The sequence below is a fragment of the Mus musculus genome, chromosome 2 (genome assembly GCF_000001635.26).
Source record: "Mus musculus strain C57BL/6J chromosome 2, GRCm38.p6 C57BL/6J".
Classification (NCBI taxonomy): domain Eukaryota; kingdom Metazoa; phylum Chordata; class Mammalia; order Rodentia; family Muridae; genus Mus; species Mus musculus.
In genome coordinates this window covers 97,404,665-97,427,563 of record NC_000068.7, presented here as the reverse complement: position 1 = coordinate 97,427,563, position 22,899 = coordinate 97,404,665, and the positions used below count along the sequence as shown (strand labels likewise).

Below are 22,899 nucleotides of genomic sequence, written 5' to 3'. Positions count from 1 at the left end.
ATCACCACATTACAAGGAACTCTACTAAAGAGTTATAGCATTAGGAAGTTTGAAAACCACAAACTTACTGACAAATGCCTGGTCAGTATGCAGTGGGTCCTGGCACATGCTCTAAATCCTTTCCTTTGTTTATAGTCCTAGATCCACACAGTTACTTTGCTTTGTTTTAAAGTTATTACTCTTTCTCACTATCTTAATTATATTCGTTTTCTTAGATACAAATCCCCATTGAAACTGGTATATTAAGGCATTGGCTAAGGTCACTTATGATATTTATAAACCGTTTCCTTCACAAATGCTTTGACTAATAATTGAATAGTATATTATGACAATCGAAAAAATTTCTTCCACCGGCCTTTTACATTTAAAATATGGATACGACAACAAATGGTTGTGGTTTGCTGTGCTGCCATCAGCAGCAGCCGCACAGCAACAGAGAGAGCTTTTGGTGGTACTGAAAAAACATCACATCTAGAAGGAAGCCGATTAAAATATGGGCGAATATGTAACATCTTTCCTAAATGAGGAAGCATCTCAGTGCCCTGGCTCTTTCTATAACTCCCCCCCCCTCAACTCAAATTATCTTAATATTGTAGGAAGTGGTGAAAACCGTGGTAGAATCATGTCTCTGTTCTTTGTGCCAGATCCCTCCATTAATCTTTGATGACAAAGAGTAATATAACCCTGGTAAGCAAGTCTACCTAAAGATGGTACTAAATGTGAGAAAGTCTGTCTTTGTTACAAACTCTTACTGGTTCTCTATTTGTGTGTTCTTTACAAATATTCAACCTCATCCTCTCCCTAACATATACAGCAATTATGTAAGTCCTAAGATGGATAACAAGTGAATTGAGCATACCTTAATGTGGGTCTTTCTGGCTCTTCTCTTCCTGAGAGAATTCAAAGAAGTAAAACACGTGTCCTGGATCTCTACTGGTGATGTTTCTTCACACCTGGAGAGAACAATACAGAGATCAATTTTAAATTACAACATATGAATGAGGACACATCTAGGGTCTGATATGCCTGCTTATTTCACGTTCATAGTAGAGTTCTAAAACTGGAAATCTCAGAACATACATTGTTCACTACTGTGTGACTAGTCATTTTTTTTTTTCGAGACAGGATTTCTCTGTATAGCCCTGGCTGTCCTGGAACTCACTTTGTAGACCAGGCTGGCCTCGAACTCAGAAATCCACCTGCCTCTGCCTCCCAAGTGCTGGGATTAAAGGTGTGCCCCACCAAGCCCGGCATGACTAGTTAATTTAAATATTGGTAAAATAAGGCAACTCCTCATACATGTCCATGTAATTATCCTGTTACACATATTTATGCATGCTTCTCTGCTCAAGTTTAGTCATCCTTGATTTCATTAGTTTTTCATTTCTCTGTCAAATTTCAGTGTTTTTTATTCTTGAATGTATATTATATGAATGCTATTGGGGAAACATTGTATAAATAACAGTTTTGCAAAATATGAGAGGCTTTTTTTTCTTTTCTTTTGACTTTAACTGCAGTTAATAAATTGTTGTAACTCTAATAGCTAAACACACTTAAAACATTAGAAAATCAGGACTGAGACTGTAGTTTGGTGGTTGAGTGCTTGGTTAGTACACATGAAGACTCAGGTTCAATTCCCAATATGTTTTCCTATGAAAATATACAAGTTAGTATGTTAAAAAGTACCAGAAGTCTCCACTGTAATTGTAATATATCAGTCTAATATAGAAATAAAAATATAGGCAAAGAAAAATATTTAAGTAAACATTCTGACTGGATACAATTTTCCATACAATAGTTAGTAAGCAATTTTGAAGCAAGTCCCAAACTTCACTGAATCTTAAAGTTCTCTCCTTCAAGCAGGAAGAATATTGTGTAAAAGTGTTACTATGTCCATGGATTTTAGAGGAGAGCCTGCAACCTCTACTTTCCTAGAGCAGTATAATTCCTAACAATACTCTAAATAATTATTATAATACTATAGGTAAGTATAGATCTGACCACTTATCAAGGGAGCATCTCTTTTTTTTCCCCAACTGAATGATGACATAGAAAACAGCACATAGTCAAATGCAATTAAAAACAGACAAGGGAGTCCATTCACATGGATACATCTCCAACATAACTCCTTTATCTGAGTTTCAAGGAACATCTCCAGTGAGAGACCTGGCGTATTTAAAAGCCAGAAGAACTGGAAATCTGCTCTAACCGTGTGCCTTCCAGCCATGACAGCAAAGCCACAACCATCTGGTTGCACAAACAATTCTTAAATAATTACAACAAATATCCCAGAGTAGTTAAAAGAAACTTTATGGGCCATCAACCCTAGATGATAAGCTACATTCAAGTAACAGTTGCTGTGGGAGTGAAAGTTTTGTCTTCTCCAGTGATGGGTCTTCTCATTGGTTATCCAAAATCAGTGAAGTAGTCAGTCCTAGAAAATTATATACCCAGTCAACACAGTACAGACTTAGCAGGATGTAGTTGTGTGTGTGAATGTGTGTGTGTGTGTGTGTGTGTGTGTGTGTGTGTGTGTGTGTGAGTGTGTGTGTGTATGTGTGTGTGTGTGTGTGTATGTGTGTGTGTGTGTATGTGTATATGTGTGTGTGTGTGTGTGTATGTATGTGTGTGTGTGTGTATGTGTGTGTGTATGTATGTGTGTGTATGTGTGTGTGTGTGTATGTGTGTGTGTATGTGTGTGTGTATGTGTGTGTGTATGTGTGTGTGTGTATGTCTGTGTGTGTATGTGTGTGTGTATGTATGTATGTACATATGTATGTATGTATAATTGCTAGAGAAGAAGAGAGCACAATTTTAGGAGGGAAGGGGCTTTAGACTTTGGAGGAGTAGGAAGAAAGAAAGAAAAGAGAGAACTGATGCATTTATTTATTTATTTATTTATTTATTTGGTTGTTCTTTTTTTCAGAGAGTATTTAATTTTTTATTAGATATTTTCTTAATTTACATTTCAAATGCTATCATGAAAATCTCCTATACCTTTCCCCCTCCCTGCTCCCCAACCCAAATTATGTTGTTTTTTTTTTTAAATTAAAAAATATTTTAAATACCCAGAGGTGTAGCTCAATTGTTAAGAGTCTTTCCTATCATGCATGAAGCACTGGGTTTGATTCCTAGAATGTCATAACCTAGTTGAAGTAGGGTATACTTGTCGTCTTAGTATTCAGTAGATGCAAACAGGAGGATCAATAGTTCAAGGTCACCTTTGGGCATATAGAAAGTTGGAGGTCATTCTTGTGCACATAAAACACAATCTCAAGACAAAAAAAAAAAGACTGAATTGTGGCCTTCTCTCAAGTTCTCTCATTTTCCTTTAAAAATCATTATTTGTTACAGTAATAATTTGGGGCAAAACACTCATGTTTGCATGAGGGAATTTTTATAAACTATGAACAAACATCTTCCAGCTTCCCTGTCTATATACAATTAATTACAGACAAATAGTACCAAGGTGGCTCTAATCAATTGACCTGGGGTTCACAAACCAATTTGGAAAAACAAACAAACAAACAAACAACAACAACCTCAAAAGTCTGCTTGTTGAAATTTAGCATTTTTTTTTAAATCAGAAAATCAAAATAATTTTGTTGCAACTGGTAGTTGGTAGTGCAGCTGTCTTGCTGTGCTTATGAGCGACAAAGGTTTGAACTCTGAAGAGATCAGAAAAATATTGAGAGAGCATCACAAAATAGCTTACAGGGGTGGCATGTGTTTGTTCATTTGTTTTGGCTAGATTTGGTTTGGTTTTGGATTTTTTTTTTGTTGTTTCTATCTCCAAACAAGGAAAATCAGTTCTGATCAAAGATGCATATCTAATTGGTATTTCATGTCTTTGTCTTTCCCAAACAGAATTGTTTCCTACATTTAAGAACCGAATGTTTGCTGAAATCATTATTCCCAAGGAGAATTTTTATACTGACTGATCATATTTATTTCCTGCCATTGCTGAAAGAAAGAAGGGAAATGTCAATGTGTTTTATGCCTCAGACTCTGAACTAAACTGTCCACAGTACTTAAAAATTAAGCATCCTAACTATTCTGGGAAAAAACCAAAAACATGAACCGTGTTTTCTCTTTTGATGATTAAGACACCAAGCCATAGATGTTTAGTTTAGTTTCTAAGCATGAGAAAAGCAGCATAGCTGGCAGATGGGAATGACTGCCCAGCGCATGTGCCTCTACTTCATATTTCTTGCATCCTGGCAGTTCGAGGTTGGATGACTTCCCCGGCCACACTCACTGACTCACCTTCTAGTGGTCCCTATATTCGATTTCATTGGCCTCAACACAGTTGCTTCAGAATTTGAGAAGGGGTTAGGAATATTTTCCCTATTTATCTTAACTTATAATCCCAAAAGTGACAATTCCTTCCCCTGCTGTTGCAGGAATCAAACTACGACAATTTTATAAAGTTCCTTGGGTGAATTAGTATCTGGAAAGAGTTTACAGATAACATTATTGTCTACACCATAATCATCATAATCATCTCTATGACTTATTTGTGGTTGACCTAATATAATGTCTTTTGCAAATTTCATTTTCCATTATACACATGCTTGTGTATATGTGTTTAATAAGCATATATAAACAACTTAATATTAATATAAAAATATAACCCAATAGGAGAAAATTCAGTCAATTTTTATCAACCACACAGTACTCAACTAATCAGTCTTGATACTCTAATTTTTTTCCTTCCTCAGAAAAACAAGGAAAAAGCAAACTACTAAACTCTCCATTCAGTATTTGTAAAGAACAGATTAAGAAACTGATGTGCTCAAAACTATCCAAGGTTACTGTTCTCATTTTGCAAAGACACTTTCAGCTTATTTTATTTTTAAGCATCTCGTGTATGAGTACTGTACTGACATCATTTTCATTCCTTCCACTCCCCCTACAATACCTCTTATGCTCCTGTGTTAATTCTCAAATTTATGACTTCTTCCTTGCTTATTGTTGTTACCTCTCTCTCTCTCTCTCTCTCTCTCTCTCTCTCTCTCTCTCTCTCTCTCACACACACACACACACACACACAGTCACATACACAGTCACATACACACACACAATCACACAGGAATCCACTTATACTTATTTGTCTACATATGATATGAGTACAACTTATCAGAAGGCTCCTCCCTCCTCCCTCAGCAGCCATCAATTGTCTTAATGTTTCACATGGGGCCGGGTCTTATAAATTTCCCCCATTCATGTTGCCATGCCATTGTGCAGGTCTTGTTTAGGGAACTGTATTGCGATGATTTTGTAGTGAAGCAAATGGTGTATGTGTGTGTGTGTGTGTGTTGTGTGTGTGTGTGTGTGTGTGTGTGGGTGTGTGCAAGTGTGTGTGTGTGTGTGTGTGTGTGTGTGTGGGTGTGCATACACACATACACAAAGCAAATCAAAATTAAAAAAAACAATGAAAGAAAAAGAATAAAAGTTAGTCAAATTTTCACTTGATTGAAATCAATTGGTGTGAAGAGATGTCCATTTGGATTCTTCTGTTAGAGAGCTCAGTTATACAATATTCATATAAAAGAGTTCCAAATCAATATGCCACATTTTATGTTTACATTAACATTTAGATTAATGAGAAGCTCAACTTGAATTATGAGCTTTGGATGCTTGGGTTCTGTTATTGCCAACTTGGAATGTGGTCTGTTGACTCACACTCTAGTCTCATCATCAGATTCCAGTACTCATGTATTTCTAGTGCCAGATAATTTTTAGGTGGTTAAAGGTGTATATTGACATCAACAGTGAAACAATTATTTCTTTACCATGAAGAATGTAAAATGTGTTCAGCAATGGCATTTTTCTGTAGATAATTGTCAAGAATGGAAATTCCTTTAGCAGGATAGTTTATAAGTTCTTCATGAAGTTATAGCTATTCATTAGTTATTTCTGGAGACCCTACTCTGTACAGCAGGCTGCTTTAAATCTTCACACATTCTTCTTCCAGAAACTCATTTTCTATTCTATGTTCTCATACACAGAATCAGAATAGTATGAAACAGTTTATGATTAAAGATGTCACAGTGAGTGCTGCCTTAAAATACAAATTAAAATTAGTCAAATAAGGAAAAGCAGGTATCAAAGTCAGGAAAGACTGTCTGAGAGAATCTTATACAATCTCTTCAGTGAACTGGAATGCAGAATGATGATTTTGAGATAAGTTAAACACACACACACACACACACACACACACACACACACACAAATTTAAATACACACACAATACATATAGGGAGTATATATAATATTAATATATCTTGTGTATATATATGTGTGTGTGTATATATGTATATATGAAATATCAAATTAGTATACATAATTGGTTAGGGGTTAATTAATACAAACAATTTAATATGCTAAGAATTTTGGATGCTTTCCTTAAAATTAAACAGGTGCAGAATTATTGGTGGGCTTTAAGTCAGTCATATTTAAGAAGTATTTATCCTGATATAGTGCAGTGAATGGATAAAAAGTGAGCATGTCTTTCTTTATTACATTGTTAGATGATAAAGTGGACCCTTACATGTCAGATTAAAAACACATACAAAAATACAGACAGACAGACAGACAGACAGAAAATGGATAATGTTAGACTTAAATGATCCCAACACTCATGGCTTTTCTTTTCATGTGGAAAAAAAGGGGATATGTGAGCTGACCATATATTATCTGAACTTTACAACTCTCACTTATACTTTTTAAAAGCTGTACAAGAACACTGCACTGGCTAGTTTTGTGTCAACTTAACACAGGCTCGAGTTATCATAGAGAAAGGAGCTTCAGTTGGGGAAATGCCTCCATGAGATCCAGCTGTAAGGCATTTTCTCAATTAGTGATCAAGTTGGGGGTCCCCCTTGTGAGTGGTGCCATTTCTGGGCTGGTAGTCTTGGGTTCTATAATAGATCAGGCTGAGCAAACCAGGGGAAGCAAGCCAGTAATGATCATTGCTCCATGGCCTCTGCATCAGCTTCTGCATTATGATTTGCTTGAGTTCCAGTCCTGACTTCCTTGGTGATGAACAGCAGTATGGAAGTATAAGCTGAATAAATCCTTTCCTCCTCAACATGCTTCGTGGTCATGATGTTTTCTCTAGGAATAGAAACCCTGACTAAGACAAATTGGTGCCAGAAGTGGGGTATTCCTGTGACAACCTGACCATGTTTTGGGGAGGACTGAGGAAGGACTTTGGAACTTTGGGATAGAAGATCCATTCAGTGTTAAGAGCTCTGTGGGATGTTGTATAAGAGCCTTGAAGATAATATTGAGAACAGTGCAGAAGGAGGCCTGACTTCTGAAATTTCAGAGGGAAGATTAAAGACTCTTTTCAGGGCCATTGCTATTTTGATTGTGAAGATTTTGTGGTTCTGGTTAGCTGGTGCTGAAGAGTCAGCTGTGATCAACAAGATTCCAGAACTACTATAGTGAAAACTTTCCTTACTGGGGCTATTGATGCTGGTTTGCTGGAGCCAAGAAATTAGCAGTGATTAAGAAGAGACCAGCATCATTGAGGTGACATCTTCTGGGAAGTGTTTCCTGAGAGCACAGATGCTGTGTTCCAGAGATAGCCAAGGTTTTACCTTGTGCTGTGGCTGGACTTAGTAATGTGTAAGAGTTACCCAGGTAGTACTGGTTTTGAAGGCATGAAGGGTCCGACAGAAGAGCTGAGGCGCGGCACTGTGAGAAGTCATACAAGGCCATTGGTTAAGGTGCAGCCTCAGTTGCAATTGATTGCCCAGGATTTAAGGGGTCATGCAAAGGAGGTAAGGCTTGGCACCATGAAGAAAGCCTATGAGAGGCTATTGTTGAAGCCAAGTTACAGTGGAAGACAACAGCATTTTGGAGATGCCAGTACCATGAGAACAGTACCATCAAGAACAGTAGCAGCAGTGGAGTACAGGCATCTGGAGCCTAGAGGAAAAGCTGTGTGCTACACAGGACAGGGCTGGAGAAGTGACCTAAGCCCTTGGAGGAGCCCAGAAGATCATGAGTTGGATCCCAGACATTGGACAGTTGGAGTTTAATTTTTGCTTTTGATTGTGAGTGTGCTCTGATATTTTTCCCTCTTGAAGGAAGAAAATATTTTAGTGGATCCTACAGTTAAGAGACTTTTAATTGTAAAAAGACTTTGGATTTTAAAAGATAGTGGATAATTTAAAAGGATTGAACTTTTAATATGTAAAGACTGTGGGATATTTAAAGTTGTTTAGATATTGGGGATGAATAAGAAGCTAAGGGTTGAGGTTTACTAGTGATGTGTTTCAAGTTGACAAGTGGTCAATTGTACTGGCTAGTTTTGTGTCAACTTAACACAGGCTGGAGTTATCATAGAGAAAGGAGCTTCAGTTGGGGAAATGCCTCCATGAAATCCAGCTGTAAGGCATTTTCTCAATTAGTGATCAAGTTGGGGGTCCCCTTGTGGGTGGTGCCATCTCTGGGCTGGTAGTCTTGGCTTCTATAATAGATCAGGCTGAGCAAGCCAGGTGAAGCAAGCCAGTAATGAACATTGTTCCACGGCCTCTGCATCAGTTCCTGTTTTCTGACCTGCTTGAGTTCCAGTCCTGACTTCCTTGGTGATGAACAGCAGTATGGAAGTGTAAGCTGATTAAACCCTTTCCTCCCCAATTTGCTTCGTGGTCATGATGTTTTGTCCAGGAATCGAAACCCTGACTAAGACAAACACCTAATATGTTCAAGAAGAGTACTAGATCCTATGATAGCAAGATTATTAACAAAGGCATGGTCCCTACCAGAAATCTAATTTTAATAATACATGAGGAGGAACTATTGAGTAAGAAAAGCTCTATAAAACAGTAACAAAAATATTTGGAAATTGATTGGTTAATATTCTAGTAAGCATTGTGTGTTTGGACATTTTTTTTAACCCTGAAGTGAATGAATCCTACAATGAAATACAACTCTTTAGATTCAAAGCTTGACATTTTCTTTTTATGATACACTGATTGGCAAGAATTTGTGACTCTATCTAAATTTGAAACCATTCAAGCTTGTAAAAAAAAAAAAATTAAGATGCACTGTTTCCCAGACAGAGTGAACAACAGTGTAGAATTCTAGAACTGACCTTGGCTTTAAAATATATTCAACTTGAAGCTTATTCAATATAAAAGATAGATTATAAGAATCCCACTAGTTTCAATTTTACCCCGAGAAAGAAGAGATCCGGTATCAGGTAATGATCGGTTAAATGAACATGTATTAGGCTATTTGAAAAGCCACATTTGAGAAATAGTGACTAATTTATTTTAATTTGAGAATTGCTGGTCACTAAAGTAATGATGTTCATTAGGATCAAACATGGCTTTTTAAAAATCAGCTGAATGTGTCATTTATTGCCACTTCAAATGTTAGAAATAAGTTTTTCACTGACATTACCAGTACTCAGTGTAAGTGAACTAATTTGGTTAGAACTGTGACACAGTTTATATAGTGATACAACTTAAGGACATCACAGGCCCAAAGTAATCATTAAGCTGTATGTGGCACCTCAAGTGTGATCTATTAGTGATTCTACATTCATTGATTAGAGAAAAATCACAAGTACATGAAACAACTCTAAGTGTGCAGTCTGCCTCAGGAGAACTCATGGAATGCCATTGCATGCTGAGCATAGATTGTACAAAAGTTTTGTACTTGAATACAGTTACAAGCATGACTATATAAGAAGTATGGAGCTAGAGAAAGTACCCAAGGAGATGAAGGGGTCTGCAGCCCTATAGGAGGAACAACAATATGAACTAACCAGTACCCCCAGAGCTCCCTGGGACTAAACTGCCAATTAAAATAAACACATGGTGGGACTCGTGTCTCTAGCTGCATATGTAGCAAAAGATGGCCTAGTAGGCCATCAATAAGAGGAGAGGCCCTTGGTCTTGTGAAGATTCTATGCCCCATAGAAAATGGGAAATGACAGGACCAGGAAGCAGGAGTGGGTGGGTTCAGAAGCAGGGAGAGGGAGGAGAGGAGAGGGGATTTTCAGAGAGGAAATGTGGAAAGGGGTTAGCATTTGAAATGTAAATAAAGAAAATATCTAATAAAAAAAGTATTTTAGTATTTAGGTCTGAAGTTGGGAATCCCTGTGGTTGAATTAGGGAAAGGATGGAAGGAGTTGAGGAGGAGGGCAACCTCATAGGAAGACTAGCAGTTTCAACAACCCTGGAACCTTGAGATCTCTCAGACACCGAGCCACCAACCAGGCAGCATATATTAGCTGGTCCAAGACCCTTGACACATACATTAGAGGATTCTCTGATCTGACCTTAATGAGGGAAGATGCACCTAACCCTTGAGAGACTTGGGAATCAGGGAATGGTGTGGGAGGAGTCTGGGGATTGGGGACATCTTCTTGGAGACAAGGGATGGGGAATGCCAAGAGGAAATGTCAGAGGGCGGAACAGGAGGGGGATAATGACTGGACTATAAAAAGAGATTAAAGATAATAATAATAATAATAATAATAATAATAATAATAATAATAATAAAAGATTTTGAAGCCAGAGGCTATTGTGGCAAAAATTCTATGCTGAGTGTAGAGGGTAGAGGTACCTGTGTCTCCAAATAGAGGCTCACTGTTGTTGCCAAGGAGCAGCTTTAGAAATGGCATCAGAAGAAATGTGAGCCTTTTATTGACTACACTACAGAGCCTTTCAGAAAGCTGCTGTGTCAGCATCATTTCCATCAGAGGCTGCTCATGACTGTATTGTAACCTCTGCCTGTGGGGTCATGTAAAGTGACTGGACTGCATAGAGTGGTCATTTTTCATGAACACATGTGAAGATCCAAATGAGAGATATCAGTGTCTGAAATTTGCTTCAAATTCATTGAGCTACATAGTTGTAGCCCAGAAAATGAAAGACCTGGAAAGGGACCTCTATTAGTTATTAGAATCATAGAAATTATGATGTATGTTAAAAATTGAAGAACAGTAAAATGTCCTAGACTTGAATACTGAGAGTTCGGTTGAACAAGTCCTTAAATCAGCCACTCACTCAATTAACATGTGCTAAGATTTATCCATACACTGAGCTAGGTTTCCGTGGTGAATCTCCTATACTCTTTATTTGTGCATTTCCTAATTATTTAATATATTCAATATCAACTGAAAAAAAAATACTTCTCTACACTATGCATCAAATCTGGAACCGCTTCACTAAAGATGAAGAAAATAAGTTAATCACTTTCATGTTTGATCTATAAAGAATTCAACACTTTTAAATTTTTTTAAGAATTATTCTGTTTTCAAATTGTAATTGTGGGTGCTTTATTTTGAGTAAAACAACAGAACTAATCATTATGTAAACTGATGTGACCATCTTTACACATGCTAATGAGCTTGAAAACTCACTCATTTGGTAGACAAAAACTACACAAACTGAACGCTCTCCATATACATGATAAAATGATTCCATTTGATTAGGAAAATTGAAAATAGAGACATTTGCAACTAAATATTTTATTTTATACTATCATGGTCTGTTACCTTTGAATGGACAAATTTTGTACCTGTTTTGTTTTGTTTATCTGAAATGGAGTTAGGTCTATGTAGTCACTCTCAACAATTCTTACTTATCAGGGAAATAAGGAGAGTTAAATAACATAATAGCCAATATTAACATGTAAAGTAATATATAGGTTTGGCTGTTCATTGAGCTAGTGTTATAAATCCACACTTTGTAAATTAGTAACTTTCACATTTGTCTTTGGTTGGAAGACAGCTGAATTTGTTACCAATCTGCGTGAATATGTCAACCTATGGTTTCATAGGTTGTAGTATATTTTTGTAGGGAAATGGTGGTCAGATGTTATACTAGTCTTATGGGATCACCAATTTTTAAATCACTCTTGAAGATTTATGACCCTATTGGAAAATTAGTTACCCCAAGGTTACCTTGGTGGTATAATTATGTAATTTTGTTGTTGGTAGTTGGTTTGCTTTGCCAGACATTAAAAATCAAAAGCAATGAAGAACTTATGTCAGGGTAAATAGACAATATTTTATAGGTTATTTGCATAGAAGAGTAAAGATTTTCATTTGAACAGTTTGTACGCATGGAAAAAAAGCAACCAGACAGCAGGTGGAAGTAGAAACTCCCAAAGCTGATGGACTGAATACGACCTTTGTCCATTTCTTATTCTCATGTGGTTTAGTCCCCTATTTTTTCTATGCCATTGTGGGTGTGGATGGTTGTACACTTACTTATCTGTGTGTGTTTGTGTATATGTGAATGCAGAGGTAAGGTATCGCCTTCATTCAGTCTTTATCTTGATTCTTGAGACAGAATCTCTCACTCAGCTGCCCACACACTGATTTGGTAAGGCTGACTAGGCAGTGAGCCCCATTGATCTTAATATCTATCTCTGCTTTCCCATTGGTGGTTACCAAGACACATGGTTCCTTCCGCATTTAAATATTTTCTTTTCAGTGGGTTCAGGAGATTAAAATCAGATTTACATGCTCAATCTTAGACATGTTTTTAACTGAACGCTTTCCTTACTTACTCCTAAATAATATTCTCATACTGTGCTGCTTCATATCCTAAAAGAAAACACACACATAATCTCTTCGTCCAGGCTGCTTGTAGTGAGACATAAAAGTAAGCCCAGTGAGAGAATGTGAGTGAGTGACAAAATGCTACTCTCTGTACAAGGGGCTGACTCTGTGCTCCACACTCTCTCATTATGTATTCTGCTAATGGCAGGGGAAGTGAAAATAGCAGTTAGCTCTGGAAAGAGTGGGCACAACATTAAGATTTAATTAAACCTTGTTTTACTTGGGCAAACTAGTCATGCAATGATGTCATGGGAGAACAGAGCTCAACACTTTGTGACTAAAAGCAAAAAGACATGCAGCAGAAATACCAGTGCATATGGTTAAAGCAAGCAGGGTGAGAAGAGCAAACTTGGCAGCGCTGTGTCCAGAAGACATGTCGCACCCACCACACTGCAAGGATATGAGGTGTTGGATTTGAAGAGAACAGATTTGTGGACCTGGACAGGAATCAAGGTTTCCTCGTTGTTCCTGGGTAATTAAAACTCTTTTATGTGCTTTAAGGCACAGAACAAGCACCAAAGTAAGCAGCGACAGGAAATGCAATTATAGTACTGCATAGAAACATTTCTAGCTCTCAGAACTATCCAAGGATAGAACAGACTGCATTTGAACATAGTGTGTTTATTATCACTGAAGGATTTAAAATAGGCTGCACAGACACTTGATAGATATTGTCTAACTTGACACAGTGTCTCAGGAGCCAACAATTAAAGCTGTTTGATGAGACTTAATGGAGAAGAAATATTTGTGTTGTGAGTACATGTGAACTGTAGTTGCTTATAACATATACTAGAATTTGAAATAGAATAATAGCTCATGTTTCCTGTCATCTGGGTTAGTAGTACTGGTAGAACCATTAAAATTTTATTTCTGGATGTTTCTAAGGCTGTTTTCAAAGGACATTAGTGTTGATGTGGATGTACATTGAGGAGAGAAGAAATGGCCTTACTAATAAGAATAGGTATCATTTTATTCATCTGATGTGAGCAAACATAATATGATAAAAAAAAAAAAAACAAACAGAGAGAAAAGCAAATGAAGGGTTCCCTTTCTCTCTCTCAATGTGTTCAAACTGAAGTATTGTGTTAGATTCATTCCTCTGTGATCATAGGACCCCCCAGAAACATTTTGAGGAAGACTATTTTTGTTTTTCTTAGTATGAAAGGTTTCACTCCATCATGAAAGGGAGGACTTAGGCACGTGGACAGAAAGTAGGATGGTGGAGACAGAGTAATCGGCCACAGAAAAATACAACTTCTAAGGAAATGTTCCAAGGAACAAAATTCTCTCTAACCTGGCTTCATCTAACATAGTTCCTTTAAGTCTGAATAATGTATTCAGATATCAAATCCATCAAACACTTCATTAAATCAATGCCCTTATGTTCTAATTGCTTGTGCATATGACCTTGCAGATTCACCAAGAGGTGTGTTTCATTAACCTAATATCCCCATTTAAAAATAACTTTTAGTTCAACAGGAAGTGGGAATGACATTTACCACGCATGACTATTTACAGATTCTGATGTTTATGCTTTAGCATTATTCGTCTATGGATTACTGGATGATGAATAAAGGGCTTGAGGACCCATACTAATGACAAAATGAATTTGGAGTGGTGGATCTTAACAGAAAAATAGATTTGGGTGTGAGAACATGTCTCCTAGGAATGTCAGAAGCTATACCCATTAGGTCTCATTAACATGATTGCCCATGAATGGCTGAATAAGGAACACAACAGCAGAAATGGCAAAGTGAATGGGAAAGCCCAAGATGATGCAACTACACACAAAGAAGTACAGACATCCAATGATTTCTGAGAGTAGGGGAAATAGTCTTTTGAGAGCACATTAATCAGTTATACTATCTTAAATGGTCAGACCTGAAAAATGTACATATAGGTAATATTATAAGCCTGAGAATGCTTACTTATGCATTTATTAGTGTGTGTATGTGTGTGTAAATGTGTGCGTGTACAAGTGTGTGTTTTTATGAATGTGTGTGAGTGAGTGTGTGTGTGTGCTTGTGAATCTCTATAAAACAGCAACTGAAGAAAAACAGGTCATGATTTTGAAACAGAACAAGGAGGATATTTGGAATGATTTGGAGAGAGAAAAAAAAGACAAAAGTTATGCAATTATATTATAGTCTCAAAAAATTAAAGAAAAATTTAAAAACACAATAGACAGAAAAGGTGCTCAAAGCATGCTACATTAAAACAGAAATAAAACCAGTTGTTTATAGACTCCATTTCTTGCTACAATACAACCCTATATAAAGGTATTCTCATTTAATTTTACTATATAAATATAATCATTATAAAGAATTACCATTATATGTCCAAACATGGTATTTAATTACACATACATCTGTAATCATGAGAATATATAATTAGAAAATAAACTTAGAATAAAAAAAAACTTTTTTAACTAATGTAAAATTGTTTATGTCCTTGTCAATTAGGGATGAAAGGGCTTAGCCTGTTATTTGTGCTTGGTGGGTCTTAGTATGGGCAGGAGCATTGAAGATCCATTCCCCTTTATGCTGATGGGCACCAATCATACTTCTCAAGATCTTTAACCCTGTTATATAGTTTCACAAACTTAAGCCTGTGTCTATGGCAACATCTGCTTTCTGTCAAGGACAGAGCTATAACAATTTTTTGTGAATCTTTTAATAATGGTTTCAGAGTACACTAAGAAGGAAAGCACACATCTATAACTATTAAAATCAGGGACTAGACAAGGCTGCCCACTTTCTCCCTATCTTTTCAACATAGTACTTGAAGTATTAGCCAGAGCAATTCGACAACAAAAGGAGATCAAGGGGATATAAATTGGAAAAGAGGAAGTCAAAATATCACTTTTTGCAGATGATATGATAGTATATATGTGACCCTAAAAATTCTACCAGAGAACTCCTAAACCTGATAAACAGCTTCGGTGAAGTAGCTGGATATAAAATAAACTCAAACAAGTCAATGGCCTTTCTCTATACAAAGAATAAACAGGCTGAGAAAGAAATTAGGGAAACAACAACCTTCTCAATAGTCACAAATAATATAAAATATCTTGGCGTGACTCTAACTAAGGAAGTGAAATATCTGTATGATAAAAACTTCAAATCTCTGAAGAAAGAAATTAAAGAAGATCTCAGAAGATGGAAAGATCTCCCATGCTCATGGATTGGCAGGATCAAAATTGTAAAAATGGCTATCTTGCCAAAAGCAATCTACAGATTCAATGCAATCCCCATCAAAATTCCAACTCAATTCTTCAATGAATTAGAAGGAGCAATTTGCAAATTCATCTGGAATAGCAAAAAACCTAGGATGGCAAAAACTCTTCTCAAGGATAAAAGAACCTCTGGTGGAATCACCATGCCTGACCTAAAGCTTTACTACAGAGCAATTGTGATAAAAACTGCATGGTACTGGTATAGAGACAGACAAGTAGACCAATGGAATAGAATTGAAGACCCAGAAATGAACCCACACACCTATGGTCACTTGATCTTCGACAAGGGAGCTAAAACCATCCAGTGGAAGAAAGACAGCATTTTCAACAATTGGTGCTGGCACAACTGGTTGTTATCATGTAGAAGAATGCGAATCGATCCATACTTATCTCCTTGTACTAAGGTCAAATCTAAGTGGATCAAGGAACTTCACATAATACCAGAGACACTGAAACTTATAGAGGAGAAAGTGGGGAAAAGCCTTGAAGATATGGGCACAGGGGAAAAATTCCTGAACAGAACAGCAATGGCTTGTACTGTAAGATCGAGAATTGACAAATGGGACCTAATGAAACTCCAAAGTTTCTGCAAGGCAAAAGACACCATCAATAAGACAAAAAGGCCACCAACAGATTGGAAAGGATCTTTACCTATCCTAAATTAGATAGGGGACTAATATCCAACATATATAAAGAACTCAAGAAGGTGGACTTCAGAAAATCAAATAACCCCATTAAAAAATGGGGCTCAGAACTGAACAAAGAATTCTCACCTGAGGAATACCGAATGGCAGAGAAGCACCTGAAAAAATGTTCAACATCCTTAATCATCAGGGAAATGCAAATCAAAACAAACCTGAGATTCCACCTCACACCAGTCAGAATGGCTAAGATCAAAAATTCAGGTGACAGCAGATGCTGGTGTGGATGTGGAGAAAGAGGAACACTCCTCCATTGTTGGTGGGATTGCAGGCTTGTACAACCACTCTGGAAATTAGTCTGGCAGTTCCTCAGAAAATTGGACATAGTACTACCGGAGGATCCAGCAATACCTCTCCTGGGCATATATCCAGAAGATGCCCCAACTGGTAAGAAGGACACATGCTCCACTATGTTCATAGCAGCCTTATTTATAATAGCCAGAAGCTGGAAAGAACCCAGATGCCCCTCAACAGAGGAATGGATACAGAAAATGTGGTACATCTACACAATGGAGTACTACTCAGCTATTAAAAAGAATGAATTTATGAAATTTCTAGCCAAATGGATGTACCTGGAGGGCATCATCCTGAGTGAGGTAACACATTCACAAAGGAACTCACACAATATGTACTCACTGATAAGTGGATATTAGCCCTAAACCTAGGATACCCAAGATATAAGATACAATTTGCTAAACACATGAAACTCAAGAAGAATGAAGTCTGAAGTGTGGACACTATGCCCCTCCTTAGAATTGGGAACAAAACACCCATGGAAGGAGTTACAGAGACAAAGTTTGGAGCTGAGATGAAAGGATGGACCATGTAGACCCTGCCATATCCAGGGATCCACCCCATAATCAGCATCCAAACGCTGACACCATTGCATACACTAGCAAGATTTTATTGAAAGGACCCAGATGTAGCTCTCTCTTGTGAGACTATGCCGGGGCCTAGCAAACACAGAAGTGGATGCTCACAGTCAGCTAATGGATGGATCACAGGGCTTCCAATGGAGGAGCTAGAGAAAGAACCCAAGGAGCTAAAGGGGTCTGCAATCCTATAGGTGGAACAACATTATGAACTAACCAGTACCCCGGAGCTCTTGACTCTAGCTGCATATGTATCAAAATATGGCCTAGTCGGCCATCACTGGAAAGAGAGGCCCATTGGACACGCAAACTTTATATGCCCCAGTACAGGGGAACGCCAGGGCCAAAAAGGGGGAGTGGGTGGGTAGGGGAGTGGGTGTGGGTGGGTATGGGGGACTTTTGGTATAGCATTGGAAATGTAAATGAGCTAAATACCTAATAAAAAATGGAAAAAAATGCTGAGGACAGGAGGTTTCAGCTAAGGAAAGCAAGGTAAGAAATCATAGAGCATTTAAAGAGCCATTTATAAGTCACAATAACACATCATCAAGTATGAATGGCTATTTGGCTACCATTGTGTATGTCCACTCATCATTGTTTTGTAGTGTATGGAAAGTAAGCTTAAGAATATTAATAAATAATGTATCAAATAGATTTCTGAAGTATTAGATGAATGTATGAACTCACTCAGCTAATGGGTAGACAGTGAGGCATTGTAATTGGAAGATTCTATACGAGCCTTTGTCCCCTCTCTGCGTCTTCACTCCTGTCCTCCTTCCTTTCATTCCTTTGTCATTACTCCATATTTACTCAGTAATATAACCAAAAGATTAGTCTTTACACTTACTATATCTTTTGTTTTTATTTTTCCTGAAATTTGGAAGGAAAAGTGTTTTCTTTCAAATATAAAATCTTCAAAAAATTGATATTATAGGGATATATTTTGTGGCCCAATGTATTGCTTTATTTCAAATCTTTAGAAAGTATGCAGAAAAAAACAAACAAACAAATAATAAAAAGAACAGACACAAACAGGAAGATAGACAGAAAGGATGGCTCTGGGTTAAGCACAATGACAAGTCGCCCATTTGCTCAACATGAGAGAGATATTATGTCAGCTTTACAGTAACACAATGAAAAAATAAAGCAAAATAATTAAACAAGAAAACTTAATGGAAAGCAGTGATTTGTTCATCTGGGATTGAATATCAGTTTTAAGTTAATCAGGATTTGATTTATTCATGAAATATTAGGAAATATATAGCTGCTTCCTTTATCTTTCTTTTAAGCTAGATTATAAACCATTAGATACTACTATAATTTTAAAATAATGACACAATTTAATGTTTTTTCTTTTACAAAAATAACTTCCACATTATTTTTTAAAAATACATATCAAATATTTAGAGCCTTATTAATTTGAGAAGTTTTACATATTACCCTGTGTCATAATTATATTTGCTTCTTGTGCTAAGTGGGGGAGCTATTTTTAAAAAGGCAGCCTTCAGGTCAATATGTAGTGTGTGCTCTGTGAATCTGTACTAAAGGTGTCATTCACACATGGTTTTATTATACTGAGAAGGAGGGTTTGGTGGGTGACATTTAAGGTGCATCACACAAACAGATATCTGAATTAGAATTTAAGCTTAGCATTTCTTCTTCAGTCTGTAAGCCCTATACATAAGCCCTATTTTATTAGGATGTAGAAGAGAAGGTAAAATGCTTATTAAAGGGGCCTGCAAGTATGATTCTGAGTGTAATAGTGCAAACAATAGAAAATAAAAATCAAAATTTTAATAAGACTTTGAATGGACCTAATTGTGTTTGTTTATGTGTAGCATGGATGTTTATGTAATCATAATATAAAAGCAAACACTATAGAACTGTAGTTAGCATGGGTGTTGGTGAGGTTTTGTCCTGATGACCGTGGAAAGCATTTCTTTTTGATTGTCTTGCCAGTCTGTTCTTGATCACACACCTTCAGGAAGGGTAACTTAACATTTTATTAAAGAGCAATTGTGAAGCAAGTGCATGATCTCACCTTCTACCTTTCTTACTGATGCAGTTGTGTTGCAGGATATATCTGATGGCACTATATGACACCATGAAATGGATGATGCATGTGACTGAGATCTTTCCTCTGTTCTCCTAAGCCCTGAGAAGTTGGGAATATTGTTTATCTCAGTGATCCACTGATCACAACAATATAACATTGATATTGGAGCTTCTAATAATATGTAATTATATTGTAAATATTTCAATTTAAGCATTTAGACCACTGTCTAAAAGATTTGATTAAGCCTCAATTAAATATGAGACTATTATATTTACTTTAGACACATGTAAACTTAAATATACAAAAAGACACACACACATATACATCATGTTGAATGTAGCATATCCAATTTTATGACTTTAAATATACAAGTTATCTATCCTTCTATCTATCTATCTATCTATCTATCTATCTATCTATCTATCTATCTATCTATCTAATTTATATATACACATATATAAACCATACATTCTTATATAGCACATATCTGTTGTTGCTGAAATGAAATAACTCCATTCAAATAGTCTGGTCAGTGGTAGTAGCACTTTTCTTGTTACTCATCCCAAAGGTCGGAGTTTCCAAATGAAAGACACATGCATGAGGCTTTATATCTTTAATATGACTTAGAAGCTCAATGGCTGGGCTACTTTCAAACCTCCTTGTGGCTAACACTCTCCCTTTCAATATCCCTGAGTTATTACTTACAATAACAGATATGCCATCTTAGCTGACCCAGACTCAAACCTACAGCTCTCTCACACTGAGTTCCCCAGCACCTACATCACAGCTAAAGTCTCAGTACAGCATATCTCAGGCCTGGTATCTACACCTTTCCCAGCATGATGGCTCTCTCCTTCTGTTTCTTCCTCAGACCCTTTCCCTGGAACCCTGATGTTCTGCCTCTATCTCCCTGCCTGGCTATTGTCCACTGGCAAATTTATTAACCAATCAATACCAAGTGCAGACAGAATCCCTCATCATCTTACCTGTGTATTTTTGTGCAATTTGGGGACCAAATCAACATAATTTATGTAACATTAGACCAAACCCACATCAATATGTATATACACACATATAGATACAACACAATACATTCTGTGTTGGAATGTTATACATAGATATTGTTTGAGGAGATGCAATAGCAGTGCAAACAAAATTCTTGCTACCATGAAATGTATCTTTTCCTTTGTACTAGAGTGCATTGAACAGAATTTAGTTGGCTCTGTTCCAACTATATCTTCTTTTCTTTCTGTCTCCTGCTCCTCATTTTCCGTCTTTTCTTTCTTGTCTTCTCCTCCCCATTTTGCTCCTATGCGTCCTGCTCCTTTTCCTGCCTTAGATGACTCAGAGAGCCTAGAACATGCTTGGAAGTCCCAGTGAAATTCACCCTAGGACTTTTTTCTCAAAGGATAGTTGAAGTAGATTACCAGGGGTTTTCTATAAGAATATGTCCATAGAACTGCATTTTGACCAAAGAGTTGTGGAAGAATGTAACATTTGATATTTGTACAGCAGACTCCCTTAATATTTCCCACCTGCCCTATTTTGCTTCCTCCTTTGCCTGTGGTCAATATGAAGATGCTGGTATAAGCTAAAAAGGCACAAATTAATGACATTACTTGTGGCTGCTAAATGAATATATGAGAACAGACCCAACCTTAATCCCTCATGACAGCAATATTCCATATAAGAAAACTCTCTTCTAACAAAATGCAGCCTAAATTTCACAATTTATATACCATTTAAATTGCTCCATTAACATGGAGAGAATAAGGAGATGAACAAAGACACATAAGCAATATTAGCCATTGCTGAATGATGTGTCGAATGGTGACTACAGAAAAGGAGTGGGGTACAGAGAAGGTTAGGGATGCCTTCACTCATGAGGAAGACCTGAGTTACTTGAAGTATAAAACCATCTTCATCATCACTGGAAAAACACTCCAGGGAAAGTGAAAGAAGTGCAGAGACCTCATCTGGTATAGTAGAACATTTCAGCTTATATGATGAAGGCAGTCACAGCATCAGCTAAGTAGGAAATGAATTCAGAGGCAATCAGAGGATGGGTCCCCAAGTCTTCCAGAGAACATAGTAAAGACTGAATTTTATTTGGAAGACTCTTTAACATAAGACCCTTTATGTCTTAGCACAGTCTCTGGAGATCCTGGATTGGAGTTATGCTGGGTATTGACTGGGGATGAACAGAAATTGTGATCTTGTTTGTAAAGTTATAACACTAGCTGTGAAAATAAAGTGGCAGTCTACAATGATACTTTCTCATGCCAATGTTTTTGCTGGATAGAAGTTTTGTTTATTAATCATATTTACAAAACCATATTGATCATCTGTAAGCAAGTTTGTGCCTGTCCCAGAAGCAATTAAGTTTGATGTCATTTCACTGAATTCAGCCTGACTAAGCTATGCTTCATAACTTCCACCTTCCTAAAGCTAGACATTGTACTCTTGCATAATTCATCAAACTGTGGGAACCGTCTCATATTTTCCACTCTTAAATCCTGTCACATCTATTTTTAATTTTAACAATTGATACTTCTTAAAATTCCTTTTACATCTCTTTTCTCATGAATTCAAGCTAGTGTAACCTAATATTGACTCTCTTTTCCATTTGAAGGTGTGGCTACTTGGGAACTTATCTTAACTTCTTTTTATCATCATAATTGAGTTCTGACCTCCAAAGGACTTGTCCATAAAGGGAGTAAATAAGATTGGCATGAAAAAGTGGTCTGTAATCAAGTATGTTTTGAAATCATTGAACTAAATAATCAGATCCTATGCCTCCAGGGTAGCTCAGAGAATGTTGGATATTTTTTATGACTCTTCATGAGGTGAGATGATATTTGTTGAATTTATTAAAGTTAATGGACTGTGAAAGCCCCCGCCTCCACCTTTTCTTTATAAACCATTTCAAGATGAATGTCCTGCTGAATTGCTGAAAATTATTTCCTTAGGAAAGTACTTGTAAATATTATCTAATTATACATACCAGTAAACAGCAACCTGTGTGACCAAAGACTTCTGTGAAGGAAATAATTATCAGTCTACATGTTCATACAAACCTTATTGCTCATACACACACACACATATGCATATCATGTACATATATATGCATATATATGTGTGTTAGTCTCTCTGTCTCTGTCTCTGTCTCTGTCTCAGTCTCTGTCTCTCTGTCTATGTCGAAAGAAAGGGAATATGGCAATATGGGTTTGTAAGGAGGAAGGAAGAAGGGGGGATGATTAAATATAATTGCAAAAAGCAAAAAATGAAATTACCTTCTAAAAATATGGTAACATTTTCTGAAGGAGCCTCTCAGAATGCTATTTTCAAAGTGTCAGTTGAAGTAGCCAACTAGTGAATATTTACTTCTATTGTCCAGAGGTCTAGTCAGAATCCACATGCCATAATATAGTCAGGTTTAT

The 22,899-nt window shown here is 36.9% G+C and overlaps 1 protein-coding gene across 4 annotated transcripts in view; it reads right to left on the bottom strand.

The window, feature by feature from the left end:
* Lrrc4c (leucine rich repeat containing 4C) overlaps window positions 1-22,899 on the bottom strand; it is a 1,313,504-nt gene that overhangs the window by 204,109 nt on the left and 1,086,496 nt on the right. For all 4 annotated transcript variants that reach the window (NM_001289742.1, NM_001363047.1, NM_001363048.1 and 1 more), the window contains one exon: window positions 860-953. The gene's annotated coding sequence lies outside the window, so the exon portion shown is untranslated. The remainder of the gene's footprint in view (window positions 1-859; window positions 954-22,899) is intronic.